Below are 13,812 nucleotides of genomic sequence, written 5' to 3'. Positions count from 1 at the left end.
TATGGATATCCTGTCTTCTTTTTAGTTTTCTTGTCACAAAAAATATATGGTAACTACCAGCTTACGTGAAATTGTTAGTGGCTGAGGCTCTGACCTGCATGGAAGAAGTACAGAAAGAGCTGAGGGAACAGTGGGTAGGTTAGCAAGCCTATGCCTCCAAGTTGCTTTGGTGCTGTTTAAGGGAAAGGTGAGTTCTGGTGGAAAGTAACACTGCTAGGATGACATTGTGGGTACAGGGGTGGAAATAGCTGGTCACATCCATTTTCTCTATATGAAACATTGACAGTGTTCAGCCTGTGCTGTCCATCTCCTTGGGGATCTGTACCAAGTGTCTAAAGCTCTGCAAAAACCAACAGAAAGAAGCAAGCATTATGTGGGTAGGCTCAAAGTGAATGCACAGGGACTTGCAGCTTCTGTGGAAAATGCCTGGCAGCGCACAGATTGGAGAATACTGGAAACTGCTGCACATGGACGCAACTGTCACTTTTGCACGCAGAATACAAAGGTGTAGGTTGCATTTCCTATATGCATTATGTGCGCATGAGTGGATGTTTTGTATTTAGTACCTCTTCATGAGCCAGTGCTTTCTATGCACACTGCATGTGGCTGATGGGGTGGGTGGTTTCTGTGTTTGCCCCATGTACTTGAACACACATTTTCTACAGACAATACCTGATCTTTTTCATTATTATGGAGTCAGGATTCCTGGGGAGACTATTACTGAGCTTTTCTGGGTCAGACCCCATCATGATAAATATCAGTGATGTTCCTCCAAAGTCAATGTACTGGCACTGATTTAAGGTTTGACCTCTTCTTACCTATATTCTTTTGTGAATGTGTTTCTGTCACTAATGTACTCCACTAACTGCCTGCTAGATATATTGGAATAGGTTACCAATGAACTTATTTCATGGCTGCTTTTAGAAAATGCATTCCTCAGACTATTTTTTGATTACCTTTGTTCTCTCCTTTCTGGCAGATTGTGCTTTTGATGTGTTTTGTAATAGTGTATTATTCCTTCAAGGAAGCGTTTGGAATCTCCTTTCACTTCTAAGACAAGCTGTCAGCTCTAGGGCTGTTACTAGTTTTGCACTCTTGCTTTGCATAGTTTTAATTTAAACGGCAATTGTTTTTTTCTTTCTTTCTTTCTTTCTTTTTTTTGGGTGGGGGTGGGGGTGGGGTGTTTGGTTGTTTTTCCTGTTTTGGGTTTCCTTCCTTCCCAGTACCGGGAGCTTTGTTCTATGATTAGTATCCTGATTGGCAGATAATGGAATTGAGCCACAGTCCCTTAAGTGCAAGAGCTTGCTCATTACCAATTGCATCTGGCTGTATTTCATAGAATTATAAAGAGATTTTATTTTGCCTGGGTAAAAAGAGCCAGTAATTGAATTCATGCTAAAATATTTATTTTCCTACTCATCCTATCCAACACTAGCAGATGGCTGATAGGCACAGGGTGCTTAAAACTTTGAATGAAATTTGTAGCATTATTTAAAAAAAAAAAAATCTGGATGGCTTTTGATTCAGCCTTGATACAAAATGGAGGATTTCTGGGTATTGTCTAGTTTGAATCCAAAGTGTAACTGGGACAAGCCCCAGTGACAGCAAAGAACTGGAAAGGTTTTATTTTCTTTTTTCCTTCCTTTTTTTTTTTTTTCCCTGTATGCTGAAGCCAATTGGGAGTGTTATGGTAATCTCATCAGATCATTTGAATGTCACAGAATTTGATCCAGGGATTCATCTCTTGCAGCATCTTTTGGGGTTGATTTGGCATAGCTGTGAGTTTAACTGTAGGCCACCGGGACAGCTCTTGACACTTGGGCTCATATAGGCAGTGTATGTCAGTGGATTCTTGACATTAATAACTAGAAACACCAGTGTGAAAATGGTTTGCAAAGGAGTAGGGCCAGTTACTTCCCTAGAGCAGATTCAGAAACATTTTCTATGGAAAGCACTTAAGGCATGTGTAAGGAGTTCAGGTGCATATCTTGGTTTATGCCCCAGCAGACTACTTGGAGAACATTCAGAGCACAACAAAGCATAAAAGTTGAAGCAGCTGTAGAAATAGGGGCACCCGGCAACCTCTGCACGCTCTCATCTCACTTGGTGACTAAACAGCTTCCTCCTCTGGTGCCCATGGTGGAATATTTTATGTAGTGTCGCCTCTCCTATCACCAAGCAGCTTTCGGAAAGGCTTTCTCTGACGTTGTGCACAGTAAGAGCCAGGCAATCTCTCTGTGGAGAGAGTGTCTCACAAGCAGAGAGACTGGGACACTCTCCTCATCACTGTTACTCAGTGGGATGTCCTGGCACCACACAAAATAGTGAAATTCCACAAAAAAAAGGATCCCACCAAAGTCTAAGCATATCCTCCTCCATGTGAATTTGGCTGAAGTGTCCCATTAATTCTGCCAGGAGATTGATTTTTATGCCCTAGTTTTACTCTAAAGTACAGACCTGGCATTTTTTTGACTTCTGACAGGTCCAAGATGGTGGCTACTCCGAATGGGAGGACAGTGGTGGAACCAGCCCCAGAGCAGAGGTTTTGCAGGCGGCGGGGGATGTCACATAGGAATAGAGAGTGACTGTGTCAGATCGGTCCAAAAGCCTGTCTCACCCAGTGCTGTCCCCACAGCAAGGGCCCCTTGCAGATGCTCAAGGAGGGAGTTTATTCATAACATGTTTTGAATGACCTGTCCCTTGGATAGGTTCCGGGCTTCTGGCAGTCACTGGCTAAGGGGCTGCCTAGATCAGGGGTTGCAACCCGGCTGCTGTATTTAGTAGTGCCTGAGAGACCTGGACTCCAGGAATTTGCTAATCCACTTTTTAATCCACTTATTTTTCAGCTTGTGGAATATCCCATTGTACTGTATGGAAGGAGTACCTCTTGTTTCTTTTGAACTTGCTGCATCGTCGTTTCCCTGGATGCCTCCATCTCACTGATAGGAAAAGCAGCAAACAATAGTTTCATATTCATCTTCCCCCACTCATGATCTTACAGAACTCTATTAAAATACGCTTCTGCCATCTTCCCTCCAAGGTCAGCTGTCTGTATCTGTAGAGCCTCTTCTTAAACAAAGCAGTCTTGATTGTTTTTGATATCCCTCTTTTCTAGTCTGTATCCTCTTTGAGATGGAATGGTCAGAACAGCGCTTGAAGCCTTGATGCTGGCACACCGGGAACATAGATGGAGATGTAATGAGAGTGCTACAAGTGAGCGCGTCCCTAAATAATTTTCCGTAGAAGGAGCACAGATATCAGCAATAGTCATCTCTGTTTTAAAAATAAATCCTCCCCGTGGCTACTTGCAGACCTGATAGGTCATCTTGAGAGATTTACAATGATATGATTTTCTTATACTGCAGGTAAAGAAATCTTAGATGTACGAAATGAAAGATATTCTAAACTGCCCTTAAATTCCCTATACTCAGAATAAGAAACCCCAAAAATATTAAATACTTGAGTCACTTCTTAGGGACAGCGTTTTTATCTGCCATATCTTGATTTAAATTGAATGTGTCATGTGGCATTAAGCAAAATGTGAGTTGTATCTTGAAAGACAGCATAACTCATAAATAGTGTGGCCATAAGCCAGTTGATGGCTTACTTATAACCAGGCAAATCTAATATCCTGCTTAGCTGTAGGGTATGTGATTTTCGGTATATACTCCACACTCCTGTAATTGTTTGTTGTAGAGGATGGTGAATTTGCCAGTTGCCATGAGCTCATTTCTTGCCTTAATGCAGTTAATATAGATTAATATATTTTTAAGGATTCTTTGAAACATCGGTCATATTTTAACAGTTTTCTGAATATAATCTTCCCATGGCAGAGAGACTCTGTGCAGAAAATGACTACAGGCCAAAATATTTATTGAATTACAGACTATTTATCACTGTGTTTATTTAAAAAGATCCATATGAGGCTTCAGATTTTTTGGCCAGTCTCAGAAAGATATACAACTAGATATGACATTTCTTGCAAAGTAAACTACCTCATAACAAATGGCTTTATTGAAATTTGCTCAGAAAGATTTAAAAGTGAATGCCAGGAAAAATTATATTGTAACCATAGTCTGGCTTCTCTGTCAGGAGAAGAGACAAAAAGCGTATTTCAGAAGCTGTTGCAAGGATTAATATGAAAAATAATGTTACATCCATGTATATATATTTGAACTGAGTATGAAATACTTGCTCAATCAAGAAATAAAAAATAACTGTATAACTTTCATTTATTTGACATGCATCTAAACAGAACACTGGATATTGTGGAAATAATTCCATGACATAAAAATAATAGTAATATTATAGTTTTTAATACTTCTGAATAAAAAATATGAAAATATTCTGATCAGTTCATGGGCCTTTCATAAGTACCAGCATTTGCTGACATCAGAAACTAACTGTTTTGTGGTTTATTACCAGGGCAGGTTTTATAAATGCCTTGAGGAATAAATCACCAAAACCATTACTCGTCTTCAAAGCAGCAGAAAGAAATAATTGACAACAAAATAGGAAGGTGTACTTTAGACAACTTAATGATATAAAGTTGCAGAGAATGACTTTACCATTAAAATGCCTTGGGAATCTCAAAGTTCTGACATAAACTACCGCTACTGTTTTTTTTAAAAGAAAATTGCTTGCAATTAAATGTAAAGTCACATGCATGCACACACACAAATAGGAAACATTTAAAAAATTGAAGAGAATTCTGTCTTTCAGAGATTGCTTAACTTCCAGCTTTGCTTCTGAATGTACCACAGTCCCCTATGTCAATAGGACCATGTAAAAGGACCTTTCAGGTGAGTGTAAATCACTGTATTCCTGTATCCTTAATCAGATGTAACACCTACCGGTCAATGACATATATCAGTGGTGGAAAAAGTGCTACTGCATGCTTCATTTCTGTGCTAGAGAGAGAAAACTAGGAAAGCCTGGGGTTAGGAATTAGAAGAGGAACCCACAGTGGGTTTCTCTTTTCACTTGCCCTCTTTACGATGAAGCAGCTCCACATAAAACAAGAGGCTGCTGTACCTGCAAATGTTCATTCCTCATGTAGAACATCCTTGCTCCTTGATTAATGTCACATTGCCCTGTGATTTATAACCATGCCTGCCTTCAGGTGGCATCAGAATAGCAAGGAAAAAAAAATGAGAGTCAGGTTTATTAATAAGGAAACTATATAGCTGCTTGATGGGTTTTGCTCAGATTCCCATAACCACTATCAGCATAAGAAGCAAAATATGTCCAAAACACAAAGGGTCAAATGAAGGTTCAGCACTGGCTGGTATGAGCCACACTGCATGTCTGGCTTGAGTCTAAGCCCACGGCTCTCAGTCACCGGCACTCCGGCACTGCCCTTGCTGTGTCCTGCTGGTACAGCCTGAGCTTTGTGTCTTGTCTGGTGGGACTTGTGTCTTCTCCTTCTGCTCAGCACACAAAATATTTTTCATTGGAAACTAAAGGGCCATAAAATAGAGCATGGCAAAGGAGGAGAAAACAACAGTGGGAAGTAAAGGAAAGAGGCAGATTTTTCTTTAGAAGGAAGGAATGGTTTTAAATAGTATTTTGATCCCATTTTTGCTAAGGCTCATGGCAGAAGGACAGTAGCTGTGTCTGATCCCTCTCAAACTGCCTGATGATGGTTTCTTTATTGAGGAGGCCCCCACTTCTTTTTTGAATGTCTGATAGATCTTTCATATATCTATTTCTCTTGTTCGTGTAACTAGTTACCTAGAACAAATCTAAAATCTTATAAAATGACATAAGCAGTTAGCTTTATGCAGTTGCATCTGCCTTCTTAAAAGTATTGCAGCGAGCATGGCAGAGGGCATGAGAAGCAGACAAGGTTGATGGTGCTGACTGCAGCTGGAAATGTTGCCTGTGCTGCTCTGCAGTTGCTTTCCAGTGGAGATCTGTATCAGCAGTTGCGTATGGACGTGACTGACAGTTACAATGGCAGCTTTAACCTTTTGCTTTGTTTGGAGTTAGCTGTGTCCCCCCCAGCCCTTCATCATTTAGCAGACCTGAAGAGGTGTTTCGGGGGGGGGTTCAGACATGGCCTTAACAGGGCATTGATATTCTTCTACTGGATGCTCAAACTGATATTTAGACACAAGAAAGAGGGATTTTACCAAGTGTTTGGGTGACCTGAGTCATGGCAGCCTCCATTGCTGCAGGGTGCCTGGGTGCACAGACCCACTTGCCTGATTATCTGCTCTGCAGATGTCTGGCTTGCTGGGAAAAGAAAAATTGGCATCCAGCTTCAAATAGGAGCTGGGGACTGAAATTGTGTTTAAATCCAGTGAGGTGTGTAGTAACATCCGTAGGTGAACCTTTGAAATGTTCTCCATTGTAGCTGTCCTGACATTTCTAGCCATCTGTCCTTAGTTTTGTTTACCCATGGGACCATATCTTCTGTGAGGCATCTCCTATTGTGTGCCCAAGCTCATTGTGCAAGTAGTGGACTGGGGTATAAGGGCGCTCTCAGGATACCCCTCAAAGGAGTTTCTGTGACATTTCCCTGCTATGGGAAGCAGGTTCTGTACTTGTCACTGGTGTCCTCATTTTCTGTAGAAAAAAGCTTGGAAACAGGTGTGGGGAGCCCCTGTCCTATGTCATCCTCAGGCAGGCCCAATGGATTAGAGTGGCCTTAATGTGGCATTAGGTTTCGTATGTCACCTAGGAAGGCCATCTGCAAGGTGTTCAAGGGACAGCTATTTGCACTGGCACTGGGGGTCCACAGCTTTCCAGAGACTTTGCAGGTGTAGGATTAGGTGCCTGTGTGGGAATTTCAGGCTTGGACAATCTAGAACTAATATTTTTGGGAACAGCTTTGATTATGGTGTATTTTAGTCAGAAGGAACTGAGCTGCTCATAATTTTCTTGGCTGAATTAAATGGAAGTAAGGCCAGAATAAGAGAGGAGAGCAGGATTTGTTGTTTGCCATTGCCGGTGCCATTGCCATTGCTGGCCTCAATCATACTGGGCAATGTTTTGATGCTCCAGAGGTAAATGCAATACAGTAACCACTCTGACCTGTGTTTCTTCCTGTTTGAACATTACTCAGAGCCTCCAAATTATTTTAACATCAAATAAGTCGTCTTCATCTGTGAATTCATTGTATGGAAGAAGTTTGTTTATACAGAGCTTTGTGGTTTGTTTCTGATCTTTGCATTTCCATCTAGTTTGTTTATTTATATTAATTTTCTTAAGAGGATACTTGAAATCTGCAAAGGAACAAAGAAGGACACATGCCAAAAGTTTGTCTTCAACATCTTTTTTAGTTGGTGTTAATTTTTGAGCCATTATTCGAGCAGCTGTCCAGGTCAGGAGAGTTCAAGCATGCTTCTTCTGTGCCACTTGCACTCCGAGACTGCAATGAAGGAAGAGAAGTCTGCAAATTATTAAGCATTTGGCAGTGCCTTCTAGTTGTATTAGGTTATAACTGTATCAGTCACACGAATAGGAGGAATTGACAGGTAAGCAAAATGAGAACAAAAGGCTCATGCTGTTAGAATCAAATGTCACTGTGTCATACATACCGTACATGTATACCAGTGCTCTCTCTAAACATACATACAAGAGAAAGAAGATATGAAAGAGGGAACATCTGTGTATTTGTCGATACTTGTTCATGTGTGTTTATACAGTTTGTGTGTTGTATACATTGATGCTTACCTCATCTATACGTGCCTGTTTCTGCATGTGGAAACCAATATACCCATGGAATTGAGGCACAGGTAGTAACAGTATGCTGGAAATGGAGCATAGTGATACCTTCATACAGTCCACTGGTCTGTTTACTGGCTTGAAGTTTTCTGTACAGGCATTTTTTTTCCCAATTAAATGGTTTTTGGAAAGGTATTTATCAAACTTTTAAAGGTTTTGCTTCTCAGTTTTCTTACAGGCTCTGAATGAATCCAAGTAAAATAGGAAGATTAAATATTGAGAGTAGAAATTACTACATTTCTAGCTTTGCTTTCTACATGAGTATTCTTTATGTATGTTGTACCATTTTAGAACAACATTTTTTTAAAGTTACAAGTTCTACAGCTAAGTAAGAGAGCTTTCACAAATACGCAGTGAGTGTGACACTTAGTTTGATAGATGTTGGTCTATAACACATGCAAGGGGATAGAAATACCTCAAGCTGGCAAGGCCACTTGTCACTCCTAAGAGTCAAGGAGTTACCTGGTTAGATCTGCGGTTAGGTCAACCTGGAGTGAGTCAGAAAGGCAGAAGCCTGACAACCTGTTTTGGGGTGTGTGAAAGAAGGTGAGATTGTATGAGGGTCTGACCAAAGTAAGTGTCTCTTCCTTGTGGCAATCCGTGGCTGGGGAGAGCAGAGTGCTGTTCATCTGTTGTTTCAGAATCAGTCATGCCAAGCCTGCAGGCTGCTTTCAAAAACTCACCACTTGGCTGGGAGCCACAGGACATACCACATATTTCAGAGACACGAGAGTCCTATAGAGCAGAAGATAGTGAGGTTTCTTGGAGACCCCACCACTACATTGCCAGGTGAGACCTGAGCTGAGTGTACCACAGGATAAACTGGTGCTGTTGGTTTTCTGCTTTTGTCTTTCCTCCCATATCTTGGGATTTTAATTAACCAGCAGAAGATGAGGAGGACTGCCATACTGCCAGTCACTAAGCAGGGACGTGACACCTGAAATTCTTGAGTATCACCTGCAAGTTTGGCCATTCCGTGTTCTTCTCTTGGCTCACATGGCAGTCTGCATTCCAGCCCTCCAGTTACCCATATCAATGCCAGTGTGGTCTTGCATAATGGTGTTTGGGGTTGGGAGGAGAGTTCAGTTTAGATTTTTAAAATATCAGAACTTATATATATATATGCACAGATATACACCATATATGAATGAAAGTGAAAACATGAAAAAGGAGATATTGCAAGTTGAGCACTGAAAGTAAAACAATGTTCAGGAGATAAGATCACCTAAGTAACATTAATTCCCCTGTCTGTTTCTAACCAGTACTGTCATACACTGTTAATGGTTGCATTCACAGAGGAAGAAGGAGTGGGCTTTAATACTGGGGATTCACAGGAGATGCTCTCATAAATCCTAAAGAAGAGTGGAATTTTGCATCCTTGAGATGCCCAAGTTAAGTACATTTAGAAAATATATAGACTAGCTTGAGCCTGTCTCGTCGTATTTTCACAGGTATAAAATGAAAATGCCATTCAGCTTTCCTGCTACCATATATAAAGGTTAAATCTATGTATATCATTCACTCATAGGCCCTTTGAAAGGAGGTTTCTTGAGCCAGTAACAGCAGTCAAAAGCTTTATGTTGCTGCTGGATAGGGTATTTTCATTTCTGTATATTTATAGTAATAAACCCACAAAAAGTCGAAGCCAACACCTCCCGTTTTGCGAGTACTTAACGTGTGCAAACACGTGAGAAAGAGCTGTTGTTTTTATTTCACTTCCAAAAAATTATCTTCTTAAAAGTGTTCTTTTTGAATTTTCTAATTGTGCATCCAGAAAATCAAGACTGATGAAAACTGAAGTGGCCAAGGAGAAAAATCTTCACTAATTTCTTTTCCCTAAAAAGAGACTTTGGATGTTTAGTATTGGCATACCTGTGTACGGATGGTTCAAAGCTGGCTTGAGTGCCTGGCGCCAAGGCACCAGAGCTGGTCATCCAGGCTGTCAGGGATACACTTCTGATTGCAACTGGTGGCTGAGCTTCTCTTTATTTTGCTGGAGCTAGAATTTCACACTGGTGTCTGACTCTGCAACTTCATATCTTGGGATGCTGTATTGATTAATATTGTACAAGAGATGTGTATCTTTTTTTCTAGCAAGCATACCTGTACAAGTCAAATATTAATGCCTAGGGTATTCTGTAAATAGCGTTCATAATCCTGCTCTGAAGCAACTTTCTGTGAAGCCATTTTCCACTCTGCTTCTTAGAGAAAAACAAATATATAACAGAACTCTGAAACTCCTTTCCAATATTTCATTTGCCAGCTTTCAAGCGTCATCCTGGGAGCAATGAGACAAGAAAAGAGTCTTTTCTTCCTTCAAGGTCTGCAGTGAACAGTGTAAAGCCATGCACAATGGATTTGAAAGAAGCTTTATATATTATGACAAGCGAGTGTATCTCCAGGGTGCTCTGCTGTTGTGGAATGTAGTTCTAAGTCAAATCATCCATTAAGTCACTGAATGTGGTAAAATTTCTCAGGTTCCTAGAGATGAAAAGCAGATGAAGAGACACCCATGACTCAGTTGTTACGAATGCAATGAAGTAAGATTATCAGCCTAAATTGTCCCTATTAAGCAACAGTGTAATCTTGCAATGATAGCCTCTGTGAATCTGCAGAGCTTTGGGACTGTGTTGGGTGGAAGGAGTCTGACTGACAGTTTTAGGGTCATGTACTCAATCTAACTCTCAAACTGTTCCAGCTGAAAAAAGAAAAGAAAGCATATGTACTACTTGCTCCTAGGGAGGTATTCACATGGTTAGGAAATGCATGATTATGATGCTGTTTCTACACAGAGGGAGATTTTTTATTTTTTCCTCCCAGTTTTCATCCTCTGCTATCTCACAGTTTCTCTTTTCTTACTAAGCCCTGAAATTCAGCCTTTCAAAATTTGCCATGCCAACCAAAGGAGGGGATGGCCCTGTGGCTATATTATTTCTGTCATGCTGAAAATGATTTAGCATTGGCATACCTGCACTGATGTACATCAATATACTCATACATCCACACCTTCACCTTGCCTTCCAGTATTGATTAAAGAATAGCCTGATAAAGATTTTTAAAATGAGGAGAATGAACTGCCTTCTCACTGGTAATCAGAGGCCAGTACTGCTGTCGGTACTTTACTTGCAATGCCTGCCATCCAAGGGATAGTAAATACCTTCTTTAATCTTTTTTTAACTTGCTGTCAGTGTGTGTGTGTATTTGTCTAGGTGCTTTTCATACCTGTGATCTGCTGCCTAGATTATGTCTTTGACTTCAGAAGTTGTATTTTGTTAATTGGCTTTCATAGGAAAGGGAAATATTTCATAAAAAAAAAAAAAAGATTACCAAGTTAAATAAGGATGAGAAACAGAATAAAAAGAAAGTGCAGCAGCCTGACTAGGAGACAGAAAGTGTAGAGCAAAACTGGTATCAAATACTGTGAGAATATCTTAGCAAAAAATGCACTGCAGTAATCAGAATGGCTCATCATTAAAGCATGTCTATGGAACTTTTTAAAATAGCCAGTGGACTTAATGAATAAATAAATTTTCTACTGAGGAAATCATTATAAGGAATCTTTTCCATGTGCATTTAGGTACAGTGCCTTCCAACGAGGAGTCAGTAATTGCTGTCCTGGCAAAGTTTGCTGTCTGGTTTTGGATAGTCTTAGAGAGAGGTGAAAGAGTGAAAAACAATTGAGTCTTTTGCAGTTAATAACACCAGAAAATGGGACACTGCTAAGGTCCCATTTGGCATGCTAGGTCTGTGACCAGACCTTAGTCTTGGTAGAGAGGGAATACTTGGAGAACTGAACCTCCAAAGATTGCAAGGTCACTTAGGCTTACGAATATACTCAAGAGTCTACACTAGGAGCTGTAGAAAGGAGTAGCCGAAATGCATGCGAGGGGGGGACTGGGGGTAATTCCAGTGTGTCTTATGTCACATTGCTGCAAGACATAATCTCCAGTAGTAAAATGCCCTGCACATGCGATAACTTGCTTCAGCATATGACATCCAGTTCTGCAAGGTCTGATGACAGGCACAGAATTAACTTGGGCTGCTGCTGTAGGCATGCCTGGGAGCTGCTTACCAGTTCCAGCTGCATGTCAAGATATTTGCCCCATCTTTTTTGAAAGAAAAATAGCCATCAGCATTGGCATTTGAAAGAGCACCAATAAATTCAGGTAGAAACTGAACAGCCATTTCAGTAGCTTCCCTTGTATCTGAAGTTAAATGTTACTCTAATTTTTTTTTATTAAACTCAAGTCCCTGAAGACAGGGAAGAAATACATATGATTTTTATGAAATTTTTTAAGATGCTCTTTAAAATAATACAAACCCAATAGAGTTAATTATGGTAAACCATTGCGTGTGTTTCTGTGATGGGATGTTTGTGTTGCACGTAAAATTCTATAGGTGGAATTTAGTTCTCTTAAAGTCTGTGATGTGACTCAGAAGTCCTATGAAGTTATTTTGTTTTCAGTTTTACAGAGCTGTTCTGTAAAGGGTTACATCTAAGAGAAGATCCTATCCTCTGGTAACTGTTCCCGTAAGTGCAATTACTTTTTTCTGTATATCACTCATATATAATTTGCTCTTATGATCTGTTTTTTTAAAACAAAAAAGTCAAACCTCTTATCCTAAAGAATAGTGAGAAGTAATCCAAAAGAAGACCTCATAATACTTTTTGCATCCACCCTAATGAATCCTGATTAGGAATCTGTGCAGTGATGTTATCCTGATTGGTGGGAAATTGGTGAAGGAAATAACCAATTTTCAATCAACATAATTGGTTGCTCAGGAGGTTTGAAATCTAGAGAAATGGCATTGCATCTTCTACAGCTGTGTTAAAAGATTTTTCTGGAACAGCAAATAAATTGTTGGTAAGAATTGCACGTTTCCAAAAATATTTACACTTATGAGTAATTGTTTGTAGAAAAGTCACATGACAGGTATTTTAAAAAATCATTAATATTGTAGTCTTTTCAGTCATTATTAAAGCTCAGTAAGTCCAAATTCTATAAAAGACATTTGAAAAAACCCAGCAAGTTCAACCCCCCTGCCCAACAAATAAGTTTCTTGATTGACTCCATTGGGTTTGAGTACTTTTTTATTTGTTTAATGGGGATTCAGTTCTGTAGTACAAATCCAGAGTGGAGTGGTATCCAGAACCTGGTTCGCTCCATCTTCATCTCAGTGCTAAGATATGCTATTTACATTACACCACCATTACGCAGTCCCACGTATGGTGACAATGGTGATGACCTGGAAGCAGAGCAAATTCAAGTGGAAAAGCTATTCTGTCCCACAGAGTGTAACCTTTGTGGTGATATGCTCTGGTCTTGAGCTGGCTATAAATCCATTAAGGTCCTAGAAGTCAAAGTGTCTGTGCTGGTTTACCCAGCTGGGAACTTTGACCCGACTTCGTAATTCATCATGCATTTTGAATGCAGGGCCTGATGTTTTACCACTCTAACCTGACTGCACTCAATAGATAAATAAATTAAGAAATAGTAAATAAATTCCCATACAAAGCCAGTGTAGCTCTTAACTCTTTTTAGCTGGGTTTTAAAGGTGAATGAGGAACAGAAATGGGACTCTCTCTTTACTAAACAAGTCAGTCTGAACCAATTTTGCTGAAGTGTTTCCTGCTCAGTATCTGCCTGTAAATTGAAGGTAGCTCAGAGCTGCCTCCTTGAACAAGGTAGCTGCTTCTCTTCAGTAAAGTTGGGCAGCACAGCTGAGCTTGTGGCACCACCTCCGGCTAAGACCTAGCCATATAATAACGGCATAGATTTGCCACTTCCCTGCCTCTGGATTGTGAAATTGTAATTGGGTATGTGTGTCACGGAGGAGAACATTGCTGGATATACATGGTTGTATGCACATATCTTCATGCATTCTTCCACTTCAGATTCTCTTCCCTTAAGTCAGCCAAAGCATGGAATGGCTGTGCTGTACCTGGGCATAAAACATTTTTGCCTTGTTGTGCTTCCCAAGCACTTCCCTTGTCACCTTGAGCTGTCCACTCAAGTGTAAAGAGAAGTTTCACTACCCACCTTCTAAAATTATAGTTTCCATCTATTAGAAGAAAGAGGC

This window comes from Nipponia nippon, unplaced genomic scaffold, assembly GCF_047370975.1.
Source record: "Nipponia nippon isolate SJK-2023a ecotype South Korea unplaced genomic scaffold, ASM4737097v1 scaffold_6, whole genome shotgun sequence".
Classification (NCBI taxonomy): domain Eukaryota; kingdom Metazoa; phylum Chordata; class Aves; order Pelecaniformes; family Threskiornithidae; genus Nipponia; species Nipponia nippon.
Note: the sequence above shows the minus strand (reverse complement) of the source record.